Consider the following 21123-nt stretch of genomic DNA (forward strand, 5'->3'; position numbering starts at 1 on the left):
CAAATTTGTTGTTGTCAACACACCGCGAAAAAGACCAGGGACGAACGAAGGCGACAAACAAGCGTCTTTGTTCGTCCCTGGTCTTTTTCGCGCTGTGTTGACAATGAATGACACACTAGCCGGAACCCTTACGCTTTCTTGCTGTCATATTCCAAGCGTCTTTTTTAACTGCTACACTACTACGTGACTGGAGGATAGCTAGAGCCATCCCAATCTTTTAAAACAGGGACCGATTAATTCCGGAAAACTACCGTTCTATATCTTTAACATCAGCACGCTGCAAATTAATTGAACATATTATTCCTTGAAAGACAGTGGAGTCTAACAATCTTCCAACGTGGTTTCAGGAAAGACTATTCGACCGTGACTCAACTGGTCACCATCACACACGAGTTTGCGAAGGTCCGTGACAATAATATTCAGGTAGACACAATTTTTCTTGATCTTAGCAAAGCATTTGATAAAATTCCTCATGACACATTAATTCAAGAATAAAAAATATAAATCTTCTCGAAGGCCCGTGTCAATAATATTCAGGTAGACCCAATTTTTCTTGATCTTGGCAAATCATTTGACAAAATTCCTCACGAAAAATTAATTATTCTAGAAACCTTTGTCGCATAGGTGTCTAGGTACTTGATGAATATAGAGTAGTATGTTTTCATGGATTGTCATGCCTCGAGCTGCCTTCCAGTCACATCCGGAGTGCCCCAAGATAGTGTTCTGGGGCGGTTGCTTTTTCTTTTATATATTAATGATATCGTCTCTGTATTTACACCCACCAAACATATCCGACTGTTTTCAGATGACTATATTTTATTCCGTGAAATCTCAGGCAGGTGAGATCAAAGAGAACTTAGCACAAACGTGGACAATATATGAAGTGGTGCAAGGAATGGGGCATGGTTGTCAACGCAGAGGTTCACAACGCAATGGTTGTCAACTGCTTCCCTCCGCATAACACTTAAAAATTGTCCATCAGAATTTGAGTACACGCTGGGATCATGCGTATATAACCAAATCAACAGCTTCAAATACTTAAGCGTAACGTTTACTAATAATCTTCCCTGGAACTTGCACGTTGACATCTGCTCCTTAGCTTTTCGAAAACTGTGTTTCCTGAAACACAAACTTAGTAATTCGCCTCCAAGTGTTAAAATTTTTAACTACCATTCATACCTTAGACCGAAGCTTGAGTATGTGGCTGTGGTATGGGACCCATATATCAAAAATAACATCGATAAATTGAAAAAGATTTAGAGGATAGCTGCCATTTTTTCAAAATTTCGTCACACGGATTCGCCTTCTGAATTAATGATTGCCAATAACATTGCCAATCTTCCCTTAAAAAAACAGAAACCTCGTCTCGATTTTCTCTTCTTTCTTACTAACCATGAATTGGCTATAGACCCCTCTGTATATATCCGCCCTGACTACAAGACGCACGCGGCAGCACCACCCAAGATCACCAACACCATACCATGCGAAGACTGATACCTGCAAGTTTTCATTTTTTCCACGTACCGTGACTGAGTGGAATTCCCTTACTGAGCCACACTCGTTAGATTCTGTTTAACCATGTTTTTTTTTTATGTTTGTGTCTTGGTATTGGCAATTTCGATGTAGTGAACAGTTTCATTTTTTGTCCATTCTGCTCTTTTTGTCGTCTTGTGGTTTTCAAATGCTCGTCCTGCCGAAACCACAACTGCACTCTTAATCTGGTTCCATTTAAGTTCCAGTTAAACGGGGCGATCCACATATTTTTATCTGGATCTAAACGAGGAATAACTGGAACGAGAGATATAAGTGGATCTTATCTGGAACTGTCCATTTGTTTTATTTAGGTTTGTGGTTATTATGTGGAACCGAATAAATGAGGGGATGCGCTGTCGGCCGTTCCAGTTACTGTTCCACTTATGTCCCAGTAAAAAGTTTGGACAGTGCTTTTGTATATTTTTTGCTCGTGTCTTGTTCCACATAACTTGTGCGCTGCAGTGAAGTATGCACTGAATCATGCATTAACTGGAACAATGAACCACATATATGTTTGACGCGCTTTGGCGCCCAAGCGCACGCGCAAGCACTTGCACGCACACGCCCACAGACCTAGATACAGGCACGAATGCAACCACGCGCACCCACACATACACACACACATGCATGCAGTCACACACGCACACACGCACGCACCACATAAAATTTAATAAACTTCGTCGATATCTATGGAACTGTCTTAGAGCAGTTTACTTATATAAGACGGCTAAGACGTATTTTTAGTGACGTTATTTGACAGAAAAAAATATGTCCACTGCTATAACAACACCGTACAAAGCGTGAAAGGTGCGAGAAAATGGTATCTTAGCGAAAATAGAAATTTTACGAACCCCTTTCAGGTTGACTGCGGCGCTCAGACCGCTTTAGTGAATATCGTCTTTTGCTAATTGCAGACGCGCAGTGCGTCGGAAATCACCAATGACTTGAATTTGAGAAAGACCAGATGTCCTCAGGTTCTCCTTCTGCGTTTGGGACAGAGCCGTGGTAGTGCTGAAGAATTCATTGGGCTTTTGTGGATACCTCATAAAGAAATATATATGGTTGTTGAGACTATTGCATGTTCTGCATTTGGTTCGCAAAGCGTCGCAGAAACATTGTTTTTTGCCCAATGCTAAGCCATCAGCTTGCTGTGTTGTAGTACGTGCACAATTTTAAGTGCTTTACAGGAACGTATAAATGGCTACAATCTGCTGTAAAATAGGTACTTAGTCCACGTTATTTATGCCCTGATGCGGTATATACATAGTGTTAACCGACTGTGCCGCATTTTACACTGCACGCAGCATGTCACGCATGCAGTTATATATGCTTGGATGTTCGTTAGCATTTTTCGTCTCGTGCATGCTATTAAGGGTGAATCACCTGATCCAATTCATATGGGACTCACTAATTCATGACGCAAATTCATGAGACTTAGTAATTCAAAAGCACCATGTACCGATACAAGAAGTTTTACAAATTCACAGAAATGACACTAACGACCCGGTTTGCTTCTTCTAGAAATACAGTAGACCCTCGTTAAGACGAACTTGGTTAAAACGAACACTGATTAAGAACCACAACATTTTTCTCTTGTAACGTCCACAATGCAATACACCTCCGCTTAAGACGAATTTCGGATAATACGAATGCGAGAGTTTTATTTCTTTGTTTCAGTAGAGAAGCGACATATATCTAAAATAAGCAAACTAGGCCGTTGTGAATATCGGTATGTATTTGTAAAACTATTCGTATTGGTGCACGATCGTTTTTAAGTCTGTTGGTCATGACGTAGTAAGTCCGATAGGAATGCTAACAGGCGAGTCCCTTTTAATTTCCATAAGCAAAAACAAAAGCCTCTTTGCAGGGAGCGGTTGACTGGGTGAACGGAACTAAACTTGGACAACTAAATATACCACGTGATACCTGCATTATTTTGTATGTATTAATGCTGAAATAACATTGTAATTCCTAATTATGCTGTGCAGTAACGGCAAAAATGCGCAGAGTTAACTTGCTGTTGTTGTGTCTTGTCATAGTAATTGAAGTTCATGGAATGACCCGCCTTCTCCAGCTGCTTCCCCAGTTGCTGTTTTCCTGTAATATTGGTGTTCAGGAGGGAAACGGGCTGGGAAACGGGCCGATGTATTATTACTCACTAATTAGCTGTAAGTAGCTTTATATAACGTGGGTATCTAAGAGCGTCGCAGTATATTTTATTGACTACGGAAAGGCTTGTTGTCAAGAAAAGCAGTAAATGAAGCCACGCTCTTTTGCGTTCATTGTAAACAGTAACGCAGAAATTGCCATCCAAAGTTAAGCTCGGATATCGCACGCACTCACGGCCCTCCGCGAGAAACAACTTTAGCCAGTACTAACGCGCTAACGCGGCTATTATCTGATCTTTGTTTCGGCCTCAGCGGGCGTAAACGTCCGCTTAGACGCATATGCCCGTTTTCCGAACCAAATAAAAGCCATCACGTGTGCCGAGTTTGTATGAGCTCTTATGCGGGCGCATCGCCAAAGCCTCCGCGAGAACGAAAGTTTGCCGAAGCCATGAGGAAAAGACCGCCACTCCAGTAGCGTATTCCATGCGCATGCGTCAGCAGCAGCACGGCAGAGCTGTTTTTGCGTTGATTCACGGTACAGTGGGGCTGCAACGGGTACGACGACGACGGATAAAAATTGGGACTGCGTCAACACTTTAAACGACAGCAGCGCTCCCATCTTCTAGGATTCCCTCCGCTAATTTTACGGCCTTCCGCATGCAGCGCCACCAGTGGCATTCCCAAGCGGGTTTCTCAATTGCTCGCGCGATGCGCCTGATATTTACTAAAGAAATTCTCGGTCACGCTGGCGAGAACCGTTAGCGCCGTTAGCACTTTGATTGGGTTGATTACAGCGTGCAACTGCGAATTTTTTCATATCCCCGGGCTGTATTTCCTGTTCGACGAAGTGGAGTTTTGCGAGGAGGCGCAAAAAAGGTCAGTGCTGCTTATTTATGTGCTAGTAATGGTTGTTGTTCAGTGACATCCTTGTTAACTGCGTCCGATAAACATACCGCCTCTCTGCCCGTTGTTCGTGTGTCGTCCATGCTTGTGGTCGCGGCGTGTAACATTTTGTGTTGGAGAAACGTTTGCAGCCGTAATTTACCAAAACGTCGGTGTTCGTGGGTCAGAGTCGGCTGGACATTTCTGACTGCGTTCGTTAGCCATTGCTATAAGGAAGTTGCTGGTTTGCGCGTTTCATGATTGGATGTTCCCTTATTGTATGGCTTTGCTTAGTTGTATATTGACGGTTGCTGTGTATCTCTGCGGTAGCGAATCTTCTCGGGTTAGTCGCTCGCGATAATCGCGCGTGCACACGTGTACAACTTCCAAGCAAGTTTGTCGGAGCGTCCGTCCGTCCTTAGATTTATTGGTATTTTTAAAACTTGCGTGGTAATTGCGTCGTTGTGTTAGTCTGCTGAGTAGAATGCATTTACTGTGCTTACCAGACCGGGAGTCTTCGACCTTGCCCGTTGCGCGCAAGGTAGACGCTATTTCGAGTTGTGTTGATGTGCTTTCAAGGCGTGATCTAACGTTTATCTGTTCCATGTTTCGATGTTTCATGTTTATGTTTCATGTTTCTTTCAATTCCTTTGACCAATTGAGGTGATCTATTTTAAATAACATTGCCTGAAGTGTAGAGAAATGGAAGGGACAGTTGTCTTAGCAGTACCGCAGTAACAAACGTTTCTTTTGTTGAGGGGAAGAAATGTGGCAACACAACACGCAGCGGGTATATAGAAAGTGTGCTGCCGTTTCTATGCTGTTAATGTCAGTGGTAACTTGAGACTTCAGGATAATTATCCAATATCCATAATTAGTGGTTGCTACTTCACGAACCGCGTTAGAAATAAGCCACTCTTGCATTTTTATGCAGTCAATGTCGGTGGTAAACCGAGAGTCGAAATAATTTCCGACAACGCTCAGGTGATAAGTTCTCGCATCACTATGTGCACCCAACATTAACCCATTTCTGTGCTTCCTTGAACTTAGAAAATATACTGCGAAAGCAGATTGCTACATTCTGTATTCGATCTGTACAACCTGTCCAGATGCAGACTATGGCTGACTGTGGAGACATTTGTCTCTACACTGGTACTTTGCGACAATTGTTTTCCTTTGTCTGAAGAACATAAATTTAAACGACTTATTTCCATTCCTTACATATACCTCTGAAATCATGGCTGTGGCATTCACTGTGGCTGAAGACATCTTCGGCACGCCGAGGCGTCGTCGTGACAAGTGTGGCAGATTATGAATGCATTGTGGAAGTCATAAAGCCTCGAAAGAGTGCCTCTTGAGTGTTGCGTATTATACAGACGTTCACCACTCAGCATGGAGCAATGACAGGTGAGCCTAAAAATGTTCAAATATTTTTATATTCAAAATTGTTTCGCCTGAAAACGTTACCAGGGCTCGTGCTGCAAAATAAATTTTAGCACAACTAATCAGGCATTGTACGAGATCTTGTAGTACTCCCTTCTTAGAGGGAAGCGTAAATTTATGCTTCGATATTTTTATACTGTTTTTATTTTCTAGGAAATAGGGCGGACCGGGACTTAAAACAATGGAACAAGGAATGCATACTGCCATTTTCCTGGTTCTTGAAGGCGTGTGTTCACCGTTCTTGAAGGCGTGTGTTCACAAAAAGGAAACACATGAAAGCCGTTGTACGGGATGAAATCATTGCATTCTACAAGTAAGTACGCACTCCCGTTCTGGAACTTTGATGGTCCCTTTTTAGGTTGTTGCAATATACGTAATGGCTTCGGAACACCATTTCAGTGACAACTTGACCTGTAGGTGTAAACGACTTGACCTGTAGGTGAAAGAGCTTTTGGGAACACGTTGGCAAAACTTTCCTGGAAATGCACTCCGAGGAGGCCCTGCCAGGAACGCCTGCATCTTAATTTTAGTTGGGTAAGTTGGCATTTTATTTTTGTGGGACTCAATTTATGGTAGCGTTTATTGAAGCTGGCATTTTATTTTTGCGGGACTGAATTTGGGGTAGTTTTCTTTGTAGCAAAATCTTACTGTTAAAAATAAATCGTGAACTCCAATTATGGGAAATACCTTCACATTCAGCCTGTTTCGGATGCTTCAACATGTGGACAAAAAAACTATTATTTTGCATTCAAGTTTTGCAAACGTTTTGCTTTCACATTGAGAGTTGCTGCTGTGATAATACGGCACCACGGCCACGCCCAATGCGGTCGCTTTCCAGAATTAGAGAACGGCCATTGACAGTCTGTGCTAATATTTTTTGTACATTGTTAGCAGCATTCCCAGAAAAGAAACCAAGAAATCGCTGATATTTCAACCAATTGCTGTGCTATAAAAGGGGTATCCTAAGCAACTCACTCATTTAAAGCCATCGCCTAACAAAATTTTCTTGTTCCTTCCTTAAAGGTACATGACGTGGTCCAGTTATTCTCGAGGTCCAGTTATTTTGAGAGAAGAAAATGGCAGCGTAAATATTGTCTGCAAGAAACACGTCATGGATTTTCCGCCTGCGTTGTCACATCAAGATGTGGCCATTCTCCTCGCCGTATATTTCATCTTAATCTCCTGAATCTTATGCGACTTTGGAGAGTTCTTGGGACTTTTGCAGAGAGTTCTTGGCCATTTAACAGTGGCCTGGTGTCATTTAAGTTGAAAGCTCTGTTGAAAGACTTGATGTGGTCACTCTACTTGGCGTTTTAAATTATTGTTAGACGTTGAAGCCTATTCGGAAAGATATGTCGTGGTTCAAATGATTGGTAGATGCAAGCGGCATGTCAATTGCAAAAGTGAAGCCGTGCTTTCCTTTGCAATTTTTCATTATTGGCACAAAGCGCAGGCTGCCTTTGCAGCTACTCTGTTACTCTGTTAATGTAGTTAATGCCACTGCACTGTAACGTTTTTATTATTCAAGTGCAGCTCGAAATTTTTTTTCCCTGGCAGTGCTGCTATTGATGGATGCAAACGTAAGAGTAATTATTTACACAGACGGTTTGGGCGGCTTTATTAATCAATTTTTGTACTATATCTTAGCTGACACCTAAGCCCTAGAAGAATGCGAATATACATATTTGGCTTGAAAAAGTTGTTTACTTTGGACTAAGTTGCATTTCTTGCTTGTTAGAGGCAGTGCTTTGGTCACAAGCATACTGTCGTCATGACAGTAGGATTTGTATAGCAACTGTGAATTTTACCTCAGATAAATGTTCCGGCTGGAAAAATGCTTCCAAGTTGGCTTGGTAAAATTGGTCACCTGTATGTTTCAAAGCTACCTGGCTTGGTTATTTGGGATGTCTGAATTGTTCTTGAGGTAATAATAACGTCTTTAGAGTTAGGCTGCTTGTTAAATTTTAAAATGCGTAACATGCTCCGAGCTATCTGGTTTGTAAAATTTTGTAAGATTCACACTGGGTGCTATGAGATTTTTTTGATAAGTTATTTTAAATAGCTACAAATTGTCTGGGAAGCAACGCGGCTTCAGTGAAAGGCTTTTTCAGTGCGCGTATATAGTCGGTTTTGGCTACAGTTAGCTTGATATTGATATATGGTGTATGTTTTAGTTGTGCAATAGTGCTACCAGCTTCCGGTAGGTTTTTCTGTGCAAATGTTATATTCTTAGTATTGGCTCCGGTGTTCTTTTCCTACACTCTTGTAGGTCTTGTGATAATCCAACCGTGTATGGCTTGTATTTTTGGCTTTTCTCTACAATTTAATAGCAAACTGCATATTTTGGAACCGGGATGCGTAAACATGGTATGGCAAGCGCTGTGGGTACTTCCGCATTTGCGGTACCTGATTTCATGTGATAAAACAGCATATTTTATGCTCACTGTTGTTTAATGCTTTTTGAGTTAGTGCGAGGGTAGATGTACAAGTCTGTTTGTGACGCGGTTGCGCTTAAAGCCATCTTTATTACCCATGTTTTTTTAGCAAAAAAGAATGGTAAATATTAGCGAAAATAGGAAAATGCCACTTAGATCGTTTTGGCCACTTGATATCGTTTCGGTATTTGATCCTTTACGCTGGTCATTTTCTGCCCAAGTGGAAACAGATATGTCTCCGTATCTCAAATGTACGCAATAATACGAGCGAATAAAATATGCTCAGTGTTTTGAAAAGCATTGTATCAGTGCTAATAGTTGGTTTGGTATGTATTTTAATGCGAGTCTTGTTTCTTTTATATGCCGCCAAAACCCAGAACAGGATGCGGCGGATGAAGCCAAAGTCTCTGTGTGCCGCTCCAGGTATCTCAGACCAACTTTTATGTAGAACTGTGCTCCGATAGGCAGCTGTTGGGAACTGTCAGGGACCACACTGCTGCGGCGGTTTCTGTTTTCCAATTGTTGGTATCACTGTGGGACATGTGTCAAGGCTGCGTTAGAATGGTGCTTGCGGTTTCCTTCTGATACCAATGCAACAGCCAGCCTGGCAAATGACCTCAGTTTATACCAACAGGAAAGCAGATATATTGGAAAAGTGGAGTCCCATAGACAGCTTCTCAACGTCTATCGGAACACCGTTTTATATAAACAGCTGGTCTGAAGGTACCTGGAACGGCGCACCGGATAAATCTATAATCATTTTACGTGGATCAGTGTTCCAGTAACTTACACTACCCGTTTATTTGGAACAGTGATCCGTATACTTTTATTTGGAACGCCGATCCAGATAATCTAGCTGCAAAAATATGTGGTGCACTGTTCCACTTACATTTTCAAAGTATGTGGAACACGGTTCCAAATATATAAGTGGAACTTTTTTGCAAAAAAGTTCCAGTTACTAAGTGGATCTTATGTGGATCCAGATTAAGAGTGTGTGGACTGCAGTATGTAATAAACAAATAAAATATAAATATATAAAAATAAAAAATATATATCCAGTTTATACCGTCTTATAGAGGAATTTGCTAATTATTTTTCCAATCTCCGTGCTGCTCGGTTACCACCTCAAGCTCCTTCTGCAAGACGATGGATGGCGCCCACCACGACGCTTACAGAACATACACTCCGAAACATGGAAACTGTCGTATTGCTCTATTGCTCTCTCAAATTCAACAACACTCTGCGGCCGCACGCTCTCGAGCCCACATCTCACATCGCACAAGGGAATGCGTGTTATGAGCGCGTCTATAACATATTTCTGTCAATTTATTTCTCAAACGTTACGCAACAAGAATTAGTGGCGTGACTCAAGATAACCTCTATATTAGAAGAAAGCCATTTATTTAAACTTGAAAGCGAAGAACAAGCAGACACCGCCCCCCCCCCTCGAAAAAAAAAAAACAAATTCAATGCCTATTTTCTGATACTCAAGCATTCTTATTGTGTTACGCGCAACAAGGTTTCTCTTGATATTATTCTACCGGATTTAGTTGGAATACGTTATAATTCCAACTCGTGTAAAAGGTAAATCTGACGCCCTTTAAAGATTTCCATAGCATTATAATACTCCTTAGGCATTCATTCTACGTTTTCCCGTTTCGAAGAAATAAACGTAAAATGTGGCAGATTATTCTACTCATCGTTTTTATTGCGGAGATTTATTTATTATGAATGGTTTCCTTGAATACTTTCATAAATGCACCAAGTTAAACTTTTATTCCCAGACCAGCCAATCAGCAGCCAGCTATGAACCTAATTACAGTTATATAGTTTGTACCTATATACACAAGTTAAGCAACTACTAGGGCATCTGTATTTGCAGGTATCCCCCTCCGCGGCGACGTGCGAGAACCGAAGTGTGTTATAATGTTCATGACATTAACTGATGCATTACTTCTTTTTGCTGTACGCTGGCGTCCTTAGTATACCTACGCTCCTAGGACCCATGTGCCGAGGTTTCGGCGCACGTTAAAGATCCCCAGCTGGTCTAAACTATAGTGCGTTACTCGCCACTACGATATGCTCCCCAGCCCAGGTGTAGCTCCGGCACGGGAAATCTCGAAATTTAAACTGAAAGTTCTTTTACTTGCCCAATCAAGGAAAAAAAAGTAAACTAAGGGAAAATAATGTCACCCAACTTAACAAAAATTACGGTACAACAAACAATATTCGTGCTATAAAACTATTATCGTCAGTTTAATATGCCCAGTTTTAATATACCCAGTTATTTCGCACGTATGCTGAGCACAAGGTCGCGGGTTCGATTCCCGGCCGCGGCGGCCGCTTTTCTGATGGAGGCGAAAAGCAAAAACGCCCGTGTGTACGAGATTTGGGCGCACGTTAAAGATCCCCAGGTAGTCAATATTAATCCGGAGCCCTCCACTACGGCGCGCCTCATCGCCTGCGCTGCGTCGGCGCGTTAAACCCCACAATCAATCAATATTTCGCACGTATATAATTCGATAATATTGACTGGCGAATTCCCTTAGGGCATGCATGGAGTACGTGTAGAATCAGTGCTTAAGAGTCAAGAAAGAAACGTTATTGATAACTGTCGCCCTATTTCAATACTGCCATTCATTTCAAAAGGTATAGCGGTTATATTACATATCAGGGTTACGCCTTATTTTAGCAAGCATGTGAGTTTCTCTGTGATTTTCAACATGGATTCAGAAAACGCCTTTCCACTGAGACGGCACTTCTAACGCAAAAAGAAACCATTATTGATGCTTTTGATCGTAAACAAGTAGCAATAGGCATTTATATAGACTGTTCTAAAGCATCGACCTTATAAATCACTCAATCCTTCTGTTTAAAGATTACATGTATGGGCTGAGGGTAGTAGCCTACAGTTTGTTTAAAACCTATCTTGCGCAGAGAACACAATATGTAGATGTAAACGGGTTTAAATCTTTCTTCTATTAAAAGCCGGTGTACAGCAAAGGGAGCATTTTAGGCTACTTTTGTTCTCTATTTATATTAATTATAATGTAAATTGCACTGATAATGCCACTTGGTATCTTACGCCGACGACACTACAGGTTGTGCTATAGCCACATCAGTAAATGAATTATACGTACAAAGCAATAAAATACTGCTTGATTTAGGGACTTGGGCAGGCGCCAACCACCTACGCATAAATATGAAAAAAACTAAGGTTGTTTTGTATTCACTAAAGGAAAACCTAAGCTCCATAAGCTTAGGCCGTACGCTGATAGAGATGGTCGATTCTGTAAAAACTCTTGGAGTGGAGTTTTCGAAAAATTTAACGCGCAACGAGCACATTCAGTATCTGCAATCAAAATCGTCATCTGCTGTTGTAATTATTGCTCGAATGTGGCATATTTGTCCTGAACAAGTGAAGATTTTACTGCATAACCCCTTAGTATTCTCTTTCCCAAAACTGCATCTATAACAAAAAAGAGCTGTTCGCTACATAGCTAACGTTCACTTCCTTCATCCCAATAAAAACCTTTTTTTGAAGTATGACATTCTTTCAGTGTACTCTTTGTATAATTATAGGCTGTTGATAGTCAACAAACGATTTGCATAGTGCAATGAAAACGTCTTAGTCTAGCTGGCTAAACTGCGATAAAATACCCATGTTCTACAAACAGGTCACATGGAGAGGTGTATAATTCTGACGCCACACGCTTACTATGTTCAGCAATCTTTCCCGTACACATTTCCTGTTTTGTTAAATAAGCTAGTTGAAGAAAACTTTGACCCTCTATGTAATGCAAACCTTCACATTAGATGGTTTTGTGAGCACAAGTTGTAAATTTTGTACTTTTTATGTTGTTGTTGTTGTTGTTTTAGGTGAAAGAACCTCACTTTTTGGGTAATTGCATGAAGTGGTAATACTCAATATATTTTTGAAATTGTACGTGTCAACCAAAGCTGTCTCCGCTAAGCTGTCAACGAAAAGGGGGTCGGGGCACCGTCGAGGTGCTCAAACAGCTTTCTGTCGCACCTCCTTCTGTAAGAAAGGAAATAAATATGGAATGAATGAATGAATGAATGAACGAATGAATGAATGAATGAATGAATGAATGAATGAATGAATGAATGAATGAATGAATGAATGAATTCCGTGCATCTTTCCTTTGCACCCGACTACGCGTTCTCAGGGGAATATTTGCTGTCAGAATGAATAAATTTGCTCACCAAACCAAGCTGGGGGTCTGAGAAATTGTTAAAGCAACAGTAAACCAAATACCCCTTTTTTGCCCAAAAAAGAAGAGAGATAACGAACAGAGAGTTACGCTGATTACGAAATTGTTTGACCCAGGATGCGGTACACTTCATGATTCAACCCCAATCGTCCCACGTTGGTGGCGCGTGCTATTTCGCCCGAATGAAACTGCAAAAATGAGAGAGAGAGAGAGAGAGAGAGAGAGAGAGAGAGAGAGAGAGAGAGAGAGAGAGAGAGAGAGAGAGAGAGAGAGAGAGAGAGAGAGAGAGAGAGAGAGAGAGAGAGAGAGAGATGAGGTTGATGGAGAGATGAGGTTGATGGAGAGGGAGAGGTAGGGAGGGATATACGCCTAGAGAGAGGGAGTGAGAGAGACAGAGAGAGAGAGAGCCAGCTTCCAATATTATTTTTGAGGTCGTGGCTCCCTTTTATCGCGAAACGATCACCCGGCCCGCGACAAGAAACAATGAAACGCCGGCGGCCGCGGGATGGCTGCACTCTCGCGTGCGTTTACACAGAAGCCCCCGATGCGCGACGCGCCGCAGGATCGCGAGAGTACAACAGGCCATGGTCGATCATTCGCGTCAGATGGGAAGGCCGCCACGATTTCCAAACGGGGGCCTGCAGCCACCGCCACCACCGCCTGCGAATGGGTCGTTATCAATTTCGCTAATGACTCTTTCCGCAGCACAGAAGCGGAGCGGAGCGCGCTTCTAACGAACCAAACCGACGGCCGTTATCCTCTAATCTGTTCGCGGCCAAATGTTCCGGCGCCTGCACGCTGGGCCTAGGCCTAGAACCCGGAGTACGCGCGCTTTCTCTGCGAGTTCGCTCCGCCCGTTTCATCGAGCAGTGTATCCTGATTGAGGCGAATTAAAGGAGCAGCTCGTTCCGACCGCACATCGCGGAGAGTGCAATTCGTGCACGGGGCGTTAATGCGGGCGAGAGGACGCCCAACCGGCTCATAAAAGCGCGTCATCCCAAGTTAGACTATGGTCAACGCTTTGCCATCATCTGTAATGATCTATAACACAAGGAACACACTGTTGTTACACGTTTATTTGCCTCCGCGCTCTGTAATAAAACATTAGGCCACCTTCGCAACTGAGATCCGAAGACTGAGGAAACAGGGAAGCTTGTGGTCTACACTAGCTTTAACTTGGCTTTTCTTAGGTCTGCCCCTTTCTCATTAGAAAGAGTGTTAAAAAGCGAAGCTTTGGCCATGCAAACTGAGTTAAGTCAAATTCCACAATTCACAATCCCAAAGTGCAAAGTACAAACTTTCAAAGTACCCGCCACGGTGGCTCAGTGGCTAAGGCGTTGTGCTGCTGAGAACGAGGACGCGGGTTCGGTTCCCGGCCGCGCCGGCCACTTTTATGATGGAGGCGAGAAGCAAAAACGCCCGTGTGTACGAGATTTCGGCGCACGCTAAAGATCCCCAGGTGGTCAAAATTAATCCGTAGCCCTCCACTACGGCGCGCCTCATCGCCTGCGTAGCGTAGGCGCGTTGAACCCTACAATCAATCAACAAACTCTCAAAGTCCGAATCCAAAGTCCACTTCAACTGAGCGAAATTCCAAAGCCTGCGCCCGCGCTACAAACCCAAAGGAAATTCCGAGTGTCTTAAATGCGATGATAGCGGAATCGGATAGACGCCGGTTTCATGGCACGAGGAACCAAGGTTCGGTTCCAACCACGGGAAGCCTTTTTTACTTCACGCGCGGACGCCCAACACCCGGTCGTGGGCTCCGGGCCTCCTCGCCACTTCCCCTTACACTTATCGGCTTCACACTTTCTCCCTCTCCCTTTCGCTGAGCGGAGTTTTCTGTTAACGTTCGGCACGGCCAGAGCGCAAGCCTAAACAGCTCCGCTGGTAAAAAAAAAAAGAAGAAAAAAAAACTTCCTTCCTTTGTGCAACAATACATGTACGTGTTTGCTTAGCCGCTGTGTTGCCTTGTCGACTTAGCTAACGTTTACATTTTGATGGCTCAGTATATGCCCAAGCATACGGACAATTTTAATGCACAGTTTGTGAGCGTAAGAGCTGTCCTAATCACAGAGCGTAATTCTAGCAAATGAAACTCGGGCCTGGTGCTGCAGACAGTCGTGTAGGCGCATTAATCTGCCCAGTTATGTATCTCTCCTATATTCCTTTGCCGAAATATTTAGCGATGCCACGCCTAGCAGCCATCCTTTAAAATTTGCTGAAAAAGTGGTCTTTTTGCTGCTATTAGGGCGAAAGAGCTACTTAACCTGCGAAGAAACCTTGTGTTGAATGCAGTTTGAACCTGTATGGTGGCGTAAAGCCTCCGGCTGCAATGGCAGAAGTTGCTTTTCGGCGTGCCACAGACGGCTGTGTACATGTCGTGGGCGAGAAAAAAAGGATATCCACGTGCTCGATGCTATTAATGATCGCCCGCCTGGCATAATCCCTAGGCGTAGACCTTCACCGCAACACACCTCACACCCCGCATTTATAAACCCGACAGGAAATGCTCTTTCACTCGCGCCAAGCTCTATGTACAGGGCTTAGTTAAAAATAGAAAAAGGGGCCTGAAACTGTAATTTAAGTGAATCTAATTGAATGAATTAAATTGAATTCAGATAAAAATGCTTCGTGTTTTATTTCAAAGTAAACTTAAAATCCTATCATGGTGAAAAAAATACCCAGCCTTTGTTAAATTCAATGAACTTCCTGTTCTTTCTCTTTTATTTTTGAGATCCTATTAGCAAGGGATAATGAGCGGATGATGAAAAAAAATTAAGCTCACGCGTCTCGCCAGCTTCATGAAGTACCTCTAATCCGCGACCACCGCTCGAAGCACATTTATCAGCCTGGTCGAAGGCTGGCAGAGCAGTCTTTCCACTCCTTGTTTGACGCATTCTCTGAAGAAGAAAAAAGAAAAAGGTCTCGAAAGGATGTGTTTACCTTTGCCTGCTTGGGATTAGCGCGGCCTAAGCTCATAATCGACGGGCAAAATAAACCAGCGCGCACAGCGTAATAGAAGCACTGCTTTACGCGGGAAAAACCGCGTGGTAGGCCGGGGAACGGCAATAGCGAAACACGACGCGCCAGATAATTGCGCACCTATAACACGAAGAACACAGCTCATCTTTCCGCGCAACGACTAACCGCGCGCTCGTCCAATCTTGCTGTTGTGTAGATTAGTGCAGGCATCGGCAGCAGTGACGAGGAAAAGGGAGCAAGAGTTTTCTAGTTTACGGCAGGGTGACGAGAAGTTGTGCAGAGACAGGAAACAAAAGCCCGAAAACAGGGGACGGTGGAGGGCGCCTAGCGTCCTGATATTTTGCCAGGGTGAAGTCTGGTAATATGTGCTAGTGACTTCTGCGCGTCAGAAATGCGTACAGGCGTCTATGCAAAAATGTGGCGCCCAGCTGAGCCGCACACGGGAGCGAGTACAGACAGTAGAGCTGCGGAAGTGTGCGAACAGCGTAGCTCCTGTAGTAATTCCTATCCACGTTCGATAACCCCTTCCTTTTCTTAACGCGGTAAACATCAAATCCGGTTTTAAAGTAAGGAAGCGCATACTTTATCACAGGTCTCCTTGCAGTTCATGAGAATCTTTGCCGCTAGATTTCATTTTTAGGGGCGAAGCACCTTAGGACCTCATTTTGTCCGGGGCTTGGCGTCCGTGTACACAGTGCTGCGCATGCGCGAGGAGCATTGCATTGGATTGGATTGGATTAAATTGGATTTGGATGGGTTTGGATTAGATTGGATTAAATTGAATTGTATCGAATTGGGTTGGAGTGGAATTGCATATACTGTACACATGCGTTGTCACTCATTTACATGCGCGAGTGGGCAATGCCACGGGTGATTGCTTCGCCCACTCGTCATGATTCACTTCATGGAGATGCGTGAATTGTTTAAAATTGATTTTTTTTCGCGCTCGTCGCTCTGAATTAGAGCCACTTTGTCTCCTAGCAGAAAAATAAAATAAAAAAAAGGACATTCTCATTTATCCCCACTGTACGCACTGAAAGGAAAAATTGGCCAAGCGAACCTCACTGTGACTAAAAACTGCAATACCATTCATTCGTATTTTGTTCGGTGGCGCCGAATTAAAAAAATAAAATAACTTAAAACGCTGGAAACTGACTCTACTTCTTGCCTATAAGAAAATATTGCCATTCAAGAGAGCGGCCGTCCTGTTTGACTCAAAGATTCGGGCTTTATCGCCCTCAGAAGATAAAGCTCCGGCCTTTTTTTTTTTTTTGCAATATCAAACGTAAAAGAAATAAACCGTCAACCTGCGTATTACCGTTGTCTCCAGCTCTTCCTGATATGCAACACTGGCTTCGAAGTCCTGGTTTTTCAAATTTAAACTCGTCTTTTTATTTTTTGTTAGGAGAAGCAAAATCTAAGCTGTAACAAGATGGCCGGGACCGAGTGCAGCGACGAACAAAAATATTATACAAAACGGTAAAAAACGCTAAAATTTAGCCCCGCATGCACGAACTGGAGTTCGGTATGTGTTTTGGTAAGGCTGAAGTTAAATTTCTGGTGTTCTAGCTTTTTGGTGCGTTACTGACATCAACCGATCAATAATACGAAGCAGAAAAAGGCCTACAAAGTTAAAACATACCTTGCCACAAAGCCCAGAATCTTGAACAGTTGTTGCAACAGGCATGGTTTGCGTTCATAAAGGTAACAAAACAAGAACGAATTGTTTTTCCCGGCATTCAAGCGTACACGCGAACTTTTAAAATATAGAAGCGAAAGCGTTTGCCGAGCCCTTAACCCGCCCAAGCCCGCATTCAGCCTATTGCAATAAAAATGAATGTCGCGTGCGCTTTCAATTCGTCGTATGGAGAACAGCCGGATTCATTGGACGCCATTGCGGGAGCGATTTTAGGACGGAAATTCGCCAATGAATTCAGCCCCATTTGCGAGCACAAAAGAATGCGAAATCAGGTGCCATGAACTGAATCTTCACTGGGTAACAATGCGGCAGAATTGGAAAGCGCGCCCTTTTAACGGCAAAATTCCCTTAATTAGTTCATTCTGTATTTTTATTTGTCAGAAAAAAGATGGTGGAAAGGGTGACAGGGAGGGGAACAGCGTTTTAGAAAGCCCTTTTAAAAGTAATGCACACGCGAGAAGAAAGAGGTCCACCCCTTGCATGGCTGTACCCTTTTTCTGAAGACCATGGTACTTGACATGACAAAGCTGAAGAAAAAACTTAGGTCACTAAACATTAATAAATATTCAGAAAGGCTCAACGCTTCTCCCTAGCTGTTTCAGAATTTACGCTGCAATAATTCATGTTTTATAGCGCCTTAAAAACACCTGCATTTAAAGACGCGCATTCCTTTTAGTGGGTTCGCAAGGAAGCGGCCCAACCTCCCAGCGTAAGACAACAAAATTAATTTCCCTGGTTGATTGTGTGCTGCTGACCACGTCCGCATAATTCCCTGCTCCCTCCGGGCCCGGTCGCTCGTTGCTTGCAGCAGGGCGGCCTTCTTATGCGAGCAATGCAGGTCGCCACTATCCGTTCAATGCAATTTAAAGGCCTCGCCGGCGACGCGCACCTACGGCAATTCGAGTGCGTTGGCGTGGTTGCGCGGCTTTGCCGGTATTCCACACGCGACGCGTGTATGACGTTTATTGTGAAGGGAGTGCGGCTGAGGGAGGATAGCAGCACAGCAAATCCAGCTGCATATTACGCGGCACTTGATCACAAATTTGAACGTGTAATCATAGGAATGCCAAAGTAGGCTTTGCCGTCGGTCGGCCTAAGGAGAAGGCCTATTGCCTTTTCTTCTTTTTTGTTAGGTTTATTTTTCATCAGAGGCACAAGTGCCCAGTACAGGATACAACCCGGGACATTGTTCTTACCTGGATTGAATTATGCAAGCGTTAGCGAGCAGATTGATTGTGAGGGTTTAACGCGCCGACGCAACGCAGGCGATGAGGCGCGCCGTAGTGGAGGGCTCCGGTTAATTTTGACCACCTGGGGATCTTTAACGTGCGCCGACATCTCGTACACACGGGCGTTTTTGCTTTTCACCTCCATCGAAAAAGCGGCCGCCGCGGCCGGGAAGCGAACCCGCGACCTCGTGCTCAGCAGCACAACGCCTTAGCCACATGAGCCAACCCAGCGGGTCCGTTACCGAGCTGATTGGGAGACCAGAAGCCAGTGCTAAACCCTGACCCCGTCCAAGCCGTTTGCAAAAAAGCAAAAAGAAAGAAATCGATAGGAGGCACCTTGCTCTCGATTTCCCAGGAGCAAACAATAATAAACATTGGATCGATGGCGGAGGACCCGCGGGCCTGTACTTTTTGCCGGAACTGAAAATTGTAAAAAGCAAACGCCCCTTCGTCAAACGACAGCGATGGTTGAAAAGCTCAGCTGTTTCGCGAGGGATTCGTATACTGTCATTGGGGTTGTAAAGCCCCAACCACATGGAGCGATTTTGCGAGCGACTTGGGGCGCGACGCGACTAGCGACGAACTACTTTTCGCCGCGGACCAAGTCGCTCATCGAATCGCTCGGTTCTGGGTCGCCAGAAACAGTCGCTCGCCTCCCGGAAGTGGCCTCAGCGACTAGCCAATAGGAGAGCCCCTACGTAAGCACGCAACCTCCGGTTTTGGAAGAGAACGGGGGGAAGACTGCAAATCCACGCAGCGGAGCAGCGGATTTTCCGCAGCGGTGCAGCGGAAAAGAAAGCTTCGCGTGGCAATTGCTTGTGTACACGCTGAAGCAGGAGCAAGAAGGCTCCCGCACACACTGGGTGAGACCCGTGTGGGAAAAACGACGTCAAGAAAGCGAATTCTTCACGGCGTTCATGTTGGAGCCGAGAGACGAGGCGCAGAAGGAAAAGCGTGCGCTATCGCTAACCCAAACCAGTTTTAAAGATGCAATGAAGTGCAAAAAGCAAGGTAGAAAGGCGTAATACTTTTTAGTCATGCTTTTTATGACAAATGAACAAAAAAATGTTTGCAAACAACCAGCGTACCAAGCGCGTGTGTGCGGCAACATTGAAATCGCCATCCTCAGTCGCTCGAGCAGTCGCTGTCATGTGGTTGCCTCGGCGAGCGACTTCGGTTCGGCGACTGCGGATCCTAGTCGCGTCGCTCGTCGCGTCGCTGGAAAAATCGCTCCATATGGTTAGCACTTAAGAGTTCACAGATTTTTAGTCAAGGGACGGTCGCCATCAGCAAGGCCAGGAAAGCTTCGCTTTAAGTCCGAGCTACTTCGACCGTGTCCGATTGGCGCAATCGAATAGACGTCAGCTTCGTAACGCGAGCGACCCAGGTTCGATTCCGACCACGGGAAGCGTTCTTTTTTTATTGGGACTCTTTATGTGCCTACGTTTATCATCATCATCATCATCGTTTTGGGAAACCCACCGTGTTTTTGAGACGGGATGGTCGCCATTAGTCAGGCACAGAAAGCTTCGCTTTAGAAAAAACGCCCTCGGCGAACCTTTCCTTGCGCAAAAGGCGAACCTTCCTGGTGTGCTAGAGTTCAGCGCTGTGATCACTTTTACCGCGTCTGCTTGTGTAGTACACGAAAAAGCCGAGAAAGGATCAGCCGTACGAGTTGGAAACCTACAGAGTAAGAAAGGATAAATTATTCGGAATTGCAGGAGCATATATCCTGGTTTGGTTTTCTCGCAGTGTATGGTTAAACCGTAATTTTTAGCAGCAATACAGTCGGCCTTGCCGTATATCTGTAAATGTGTCATGTTCCTAGCTTGCTGAGCATTAGTCGCTAGAAGAGTTTCTGAAAGTATGGGTTCACCCCAGTAAAGCTCCAGCCCCCAACCGCCCAGGGAGTACTTCAAGGGGCTATCGAAGAAAGGGGGAAATACAACAGTAAAGAAAACGACAGCGCGAAACAATAACCAAACACGAAAGAAAGGATGTAGCAGCCGTGCTCATGATATAGATATACACCTCCGCGGGCAGTGCCCGTCGCGCATATTTCATCGACGAAGACCCCCTCTCAGCGCCGTCCTGAAGGACAAGTGCTCCGGGAGCTCAGATTGATGCCTCCGCCGAGAGACGGCCGAGCCTCCGTCGCCGTCGCCCAAGCGATGCCGAGGAAGAGGGCGCACCCGGCTCCCTGGGAAGGCGGCTTTCTCGCAGCGAACTCTCTCGTAAAATATTGAGCACCGGAGGCCCCTGCGTCTCGCCCTCGCTTCCCCCTGCCTGCCCTCTTGCTCCCCGCGCCTCCAGCAGCCCCGAACATTCCCACTGAGCCTGCCCAGAGCAGTCGTAAGGCTCTGCGCCGACCTTCTCGGAAGTGTCTTCGTCTTCGCTCGCATGCGCACTCATTGTTCCCACTCGGCCTGGAATTCCCAAGTTGGAGACTTGTTCGTGTGAGAAATGTTACCGCAAACCGGTTACCAGTAGGAGTAAGCCTCCAGTTATTAATGCGAGAGCATTGGAGGCAGATTGAGTGAAAATGCCATCGCCGGCGTAGAAAGTTGTGAAACG

General features: G+C 44.5%; 1 protein-coding gene and 1 long non-coding RNA gene across 2 annotated transcripts in view; one reads left to right on the plus strand and one right to left on the minus strand.

Moving 5' to 3' along the window:
* The window catches only part of LOC144152724 (metabotropic glutamate receptor 5-like), a 518399-nt gene that overhangs the window by 238829 nt on the left and 258447 nt on the right, over positions 1–21123 (minus strand). The gene's annotated exons all lie outside the window — the stretch shown is intronic.
* LOC144152551 (uncharacterized) lies at positions 5316–7465 on the plus strand. Its single transcript, XR_013319184.1, has 4 exons — positions 5316–5930; positions 6120–6279; positions 6366–6500; positions 6990–7465. It is a non-coding gene; the product is annotated as an uncharacterized LOC144152551 (long non-coding RNA).

The sequence above is a fragment of the Haemaphysalis longicornis genome, unplaced genomic scaffold (assembly GCF_048455015.1).
Source record: "Haemaphysalis longicornis isolate Haplotype H1 unplaced genomic scaffold, Haemaphysalis longicornis Haplotype H1 scaffold_9, whole genome shotgun sequence".
NCBI classification, from domain to species: domain Eukaryota; kingdom Metazoa; phylum Arthropoda; class Arachnida; order Ixodida; family Ixodidae; genus Haemaphysalis; species Haemaphysalis longicornis.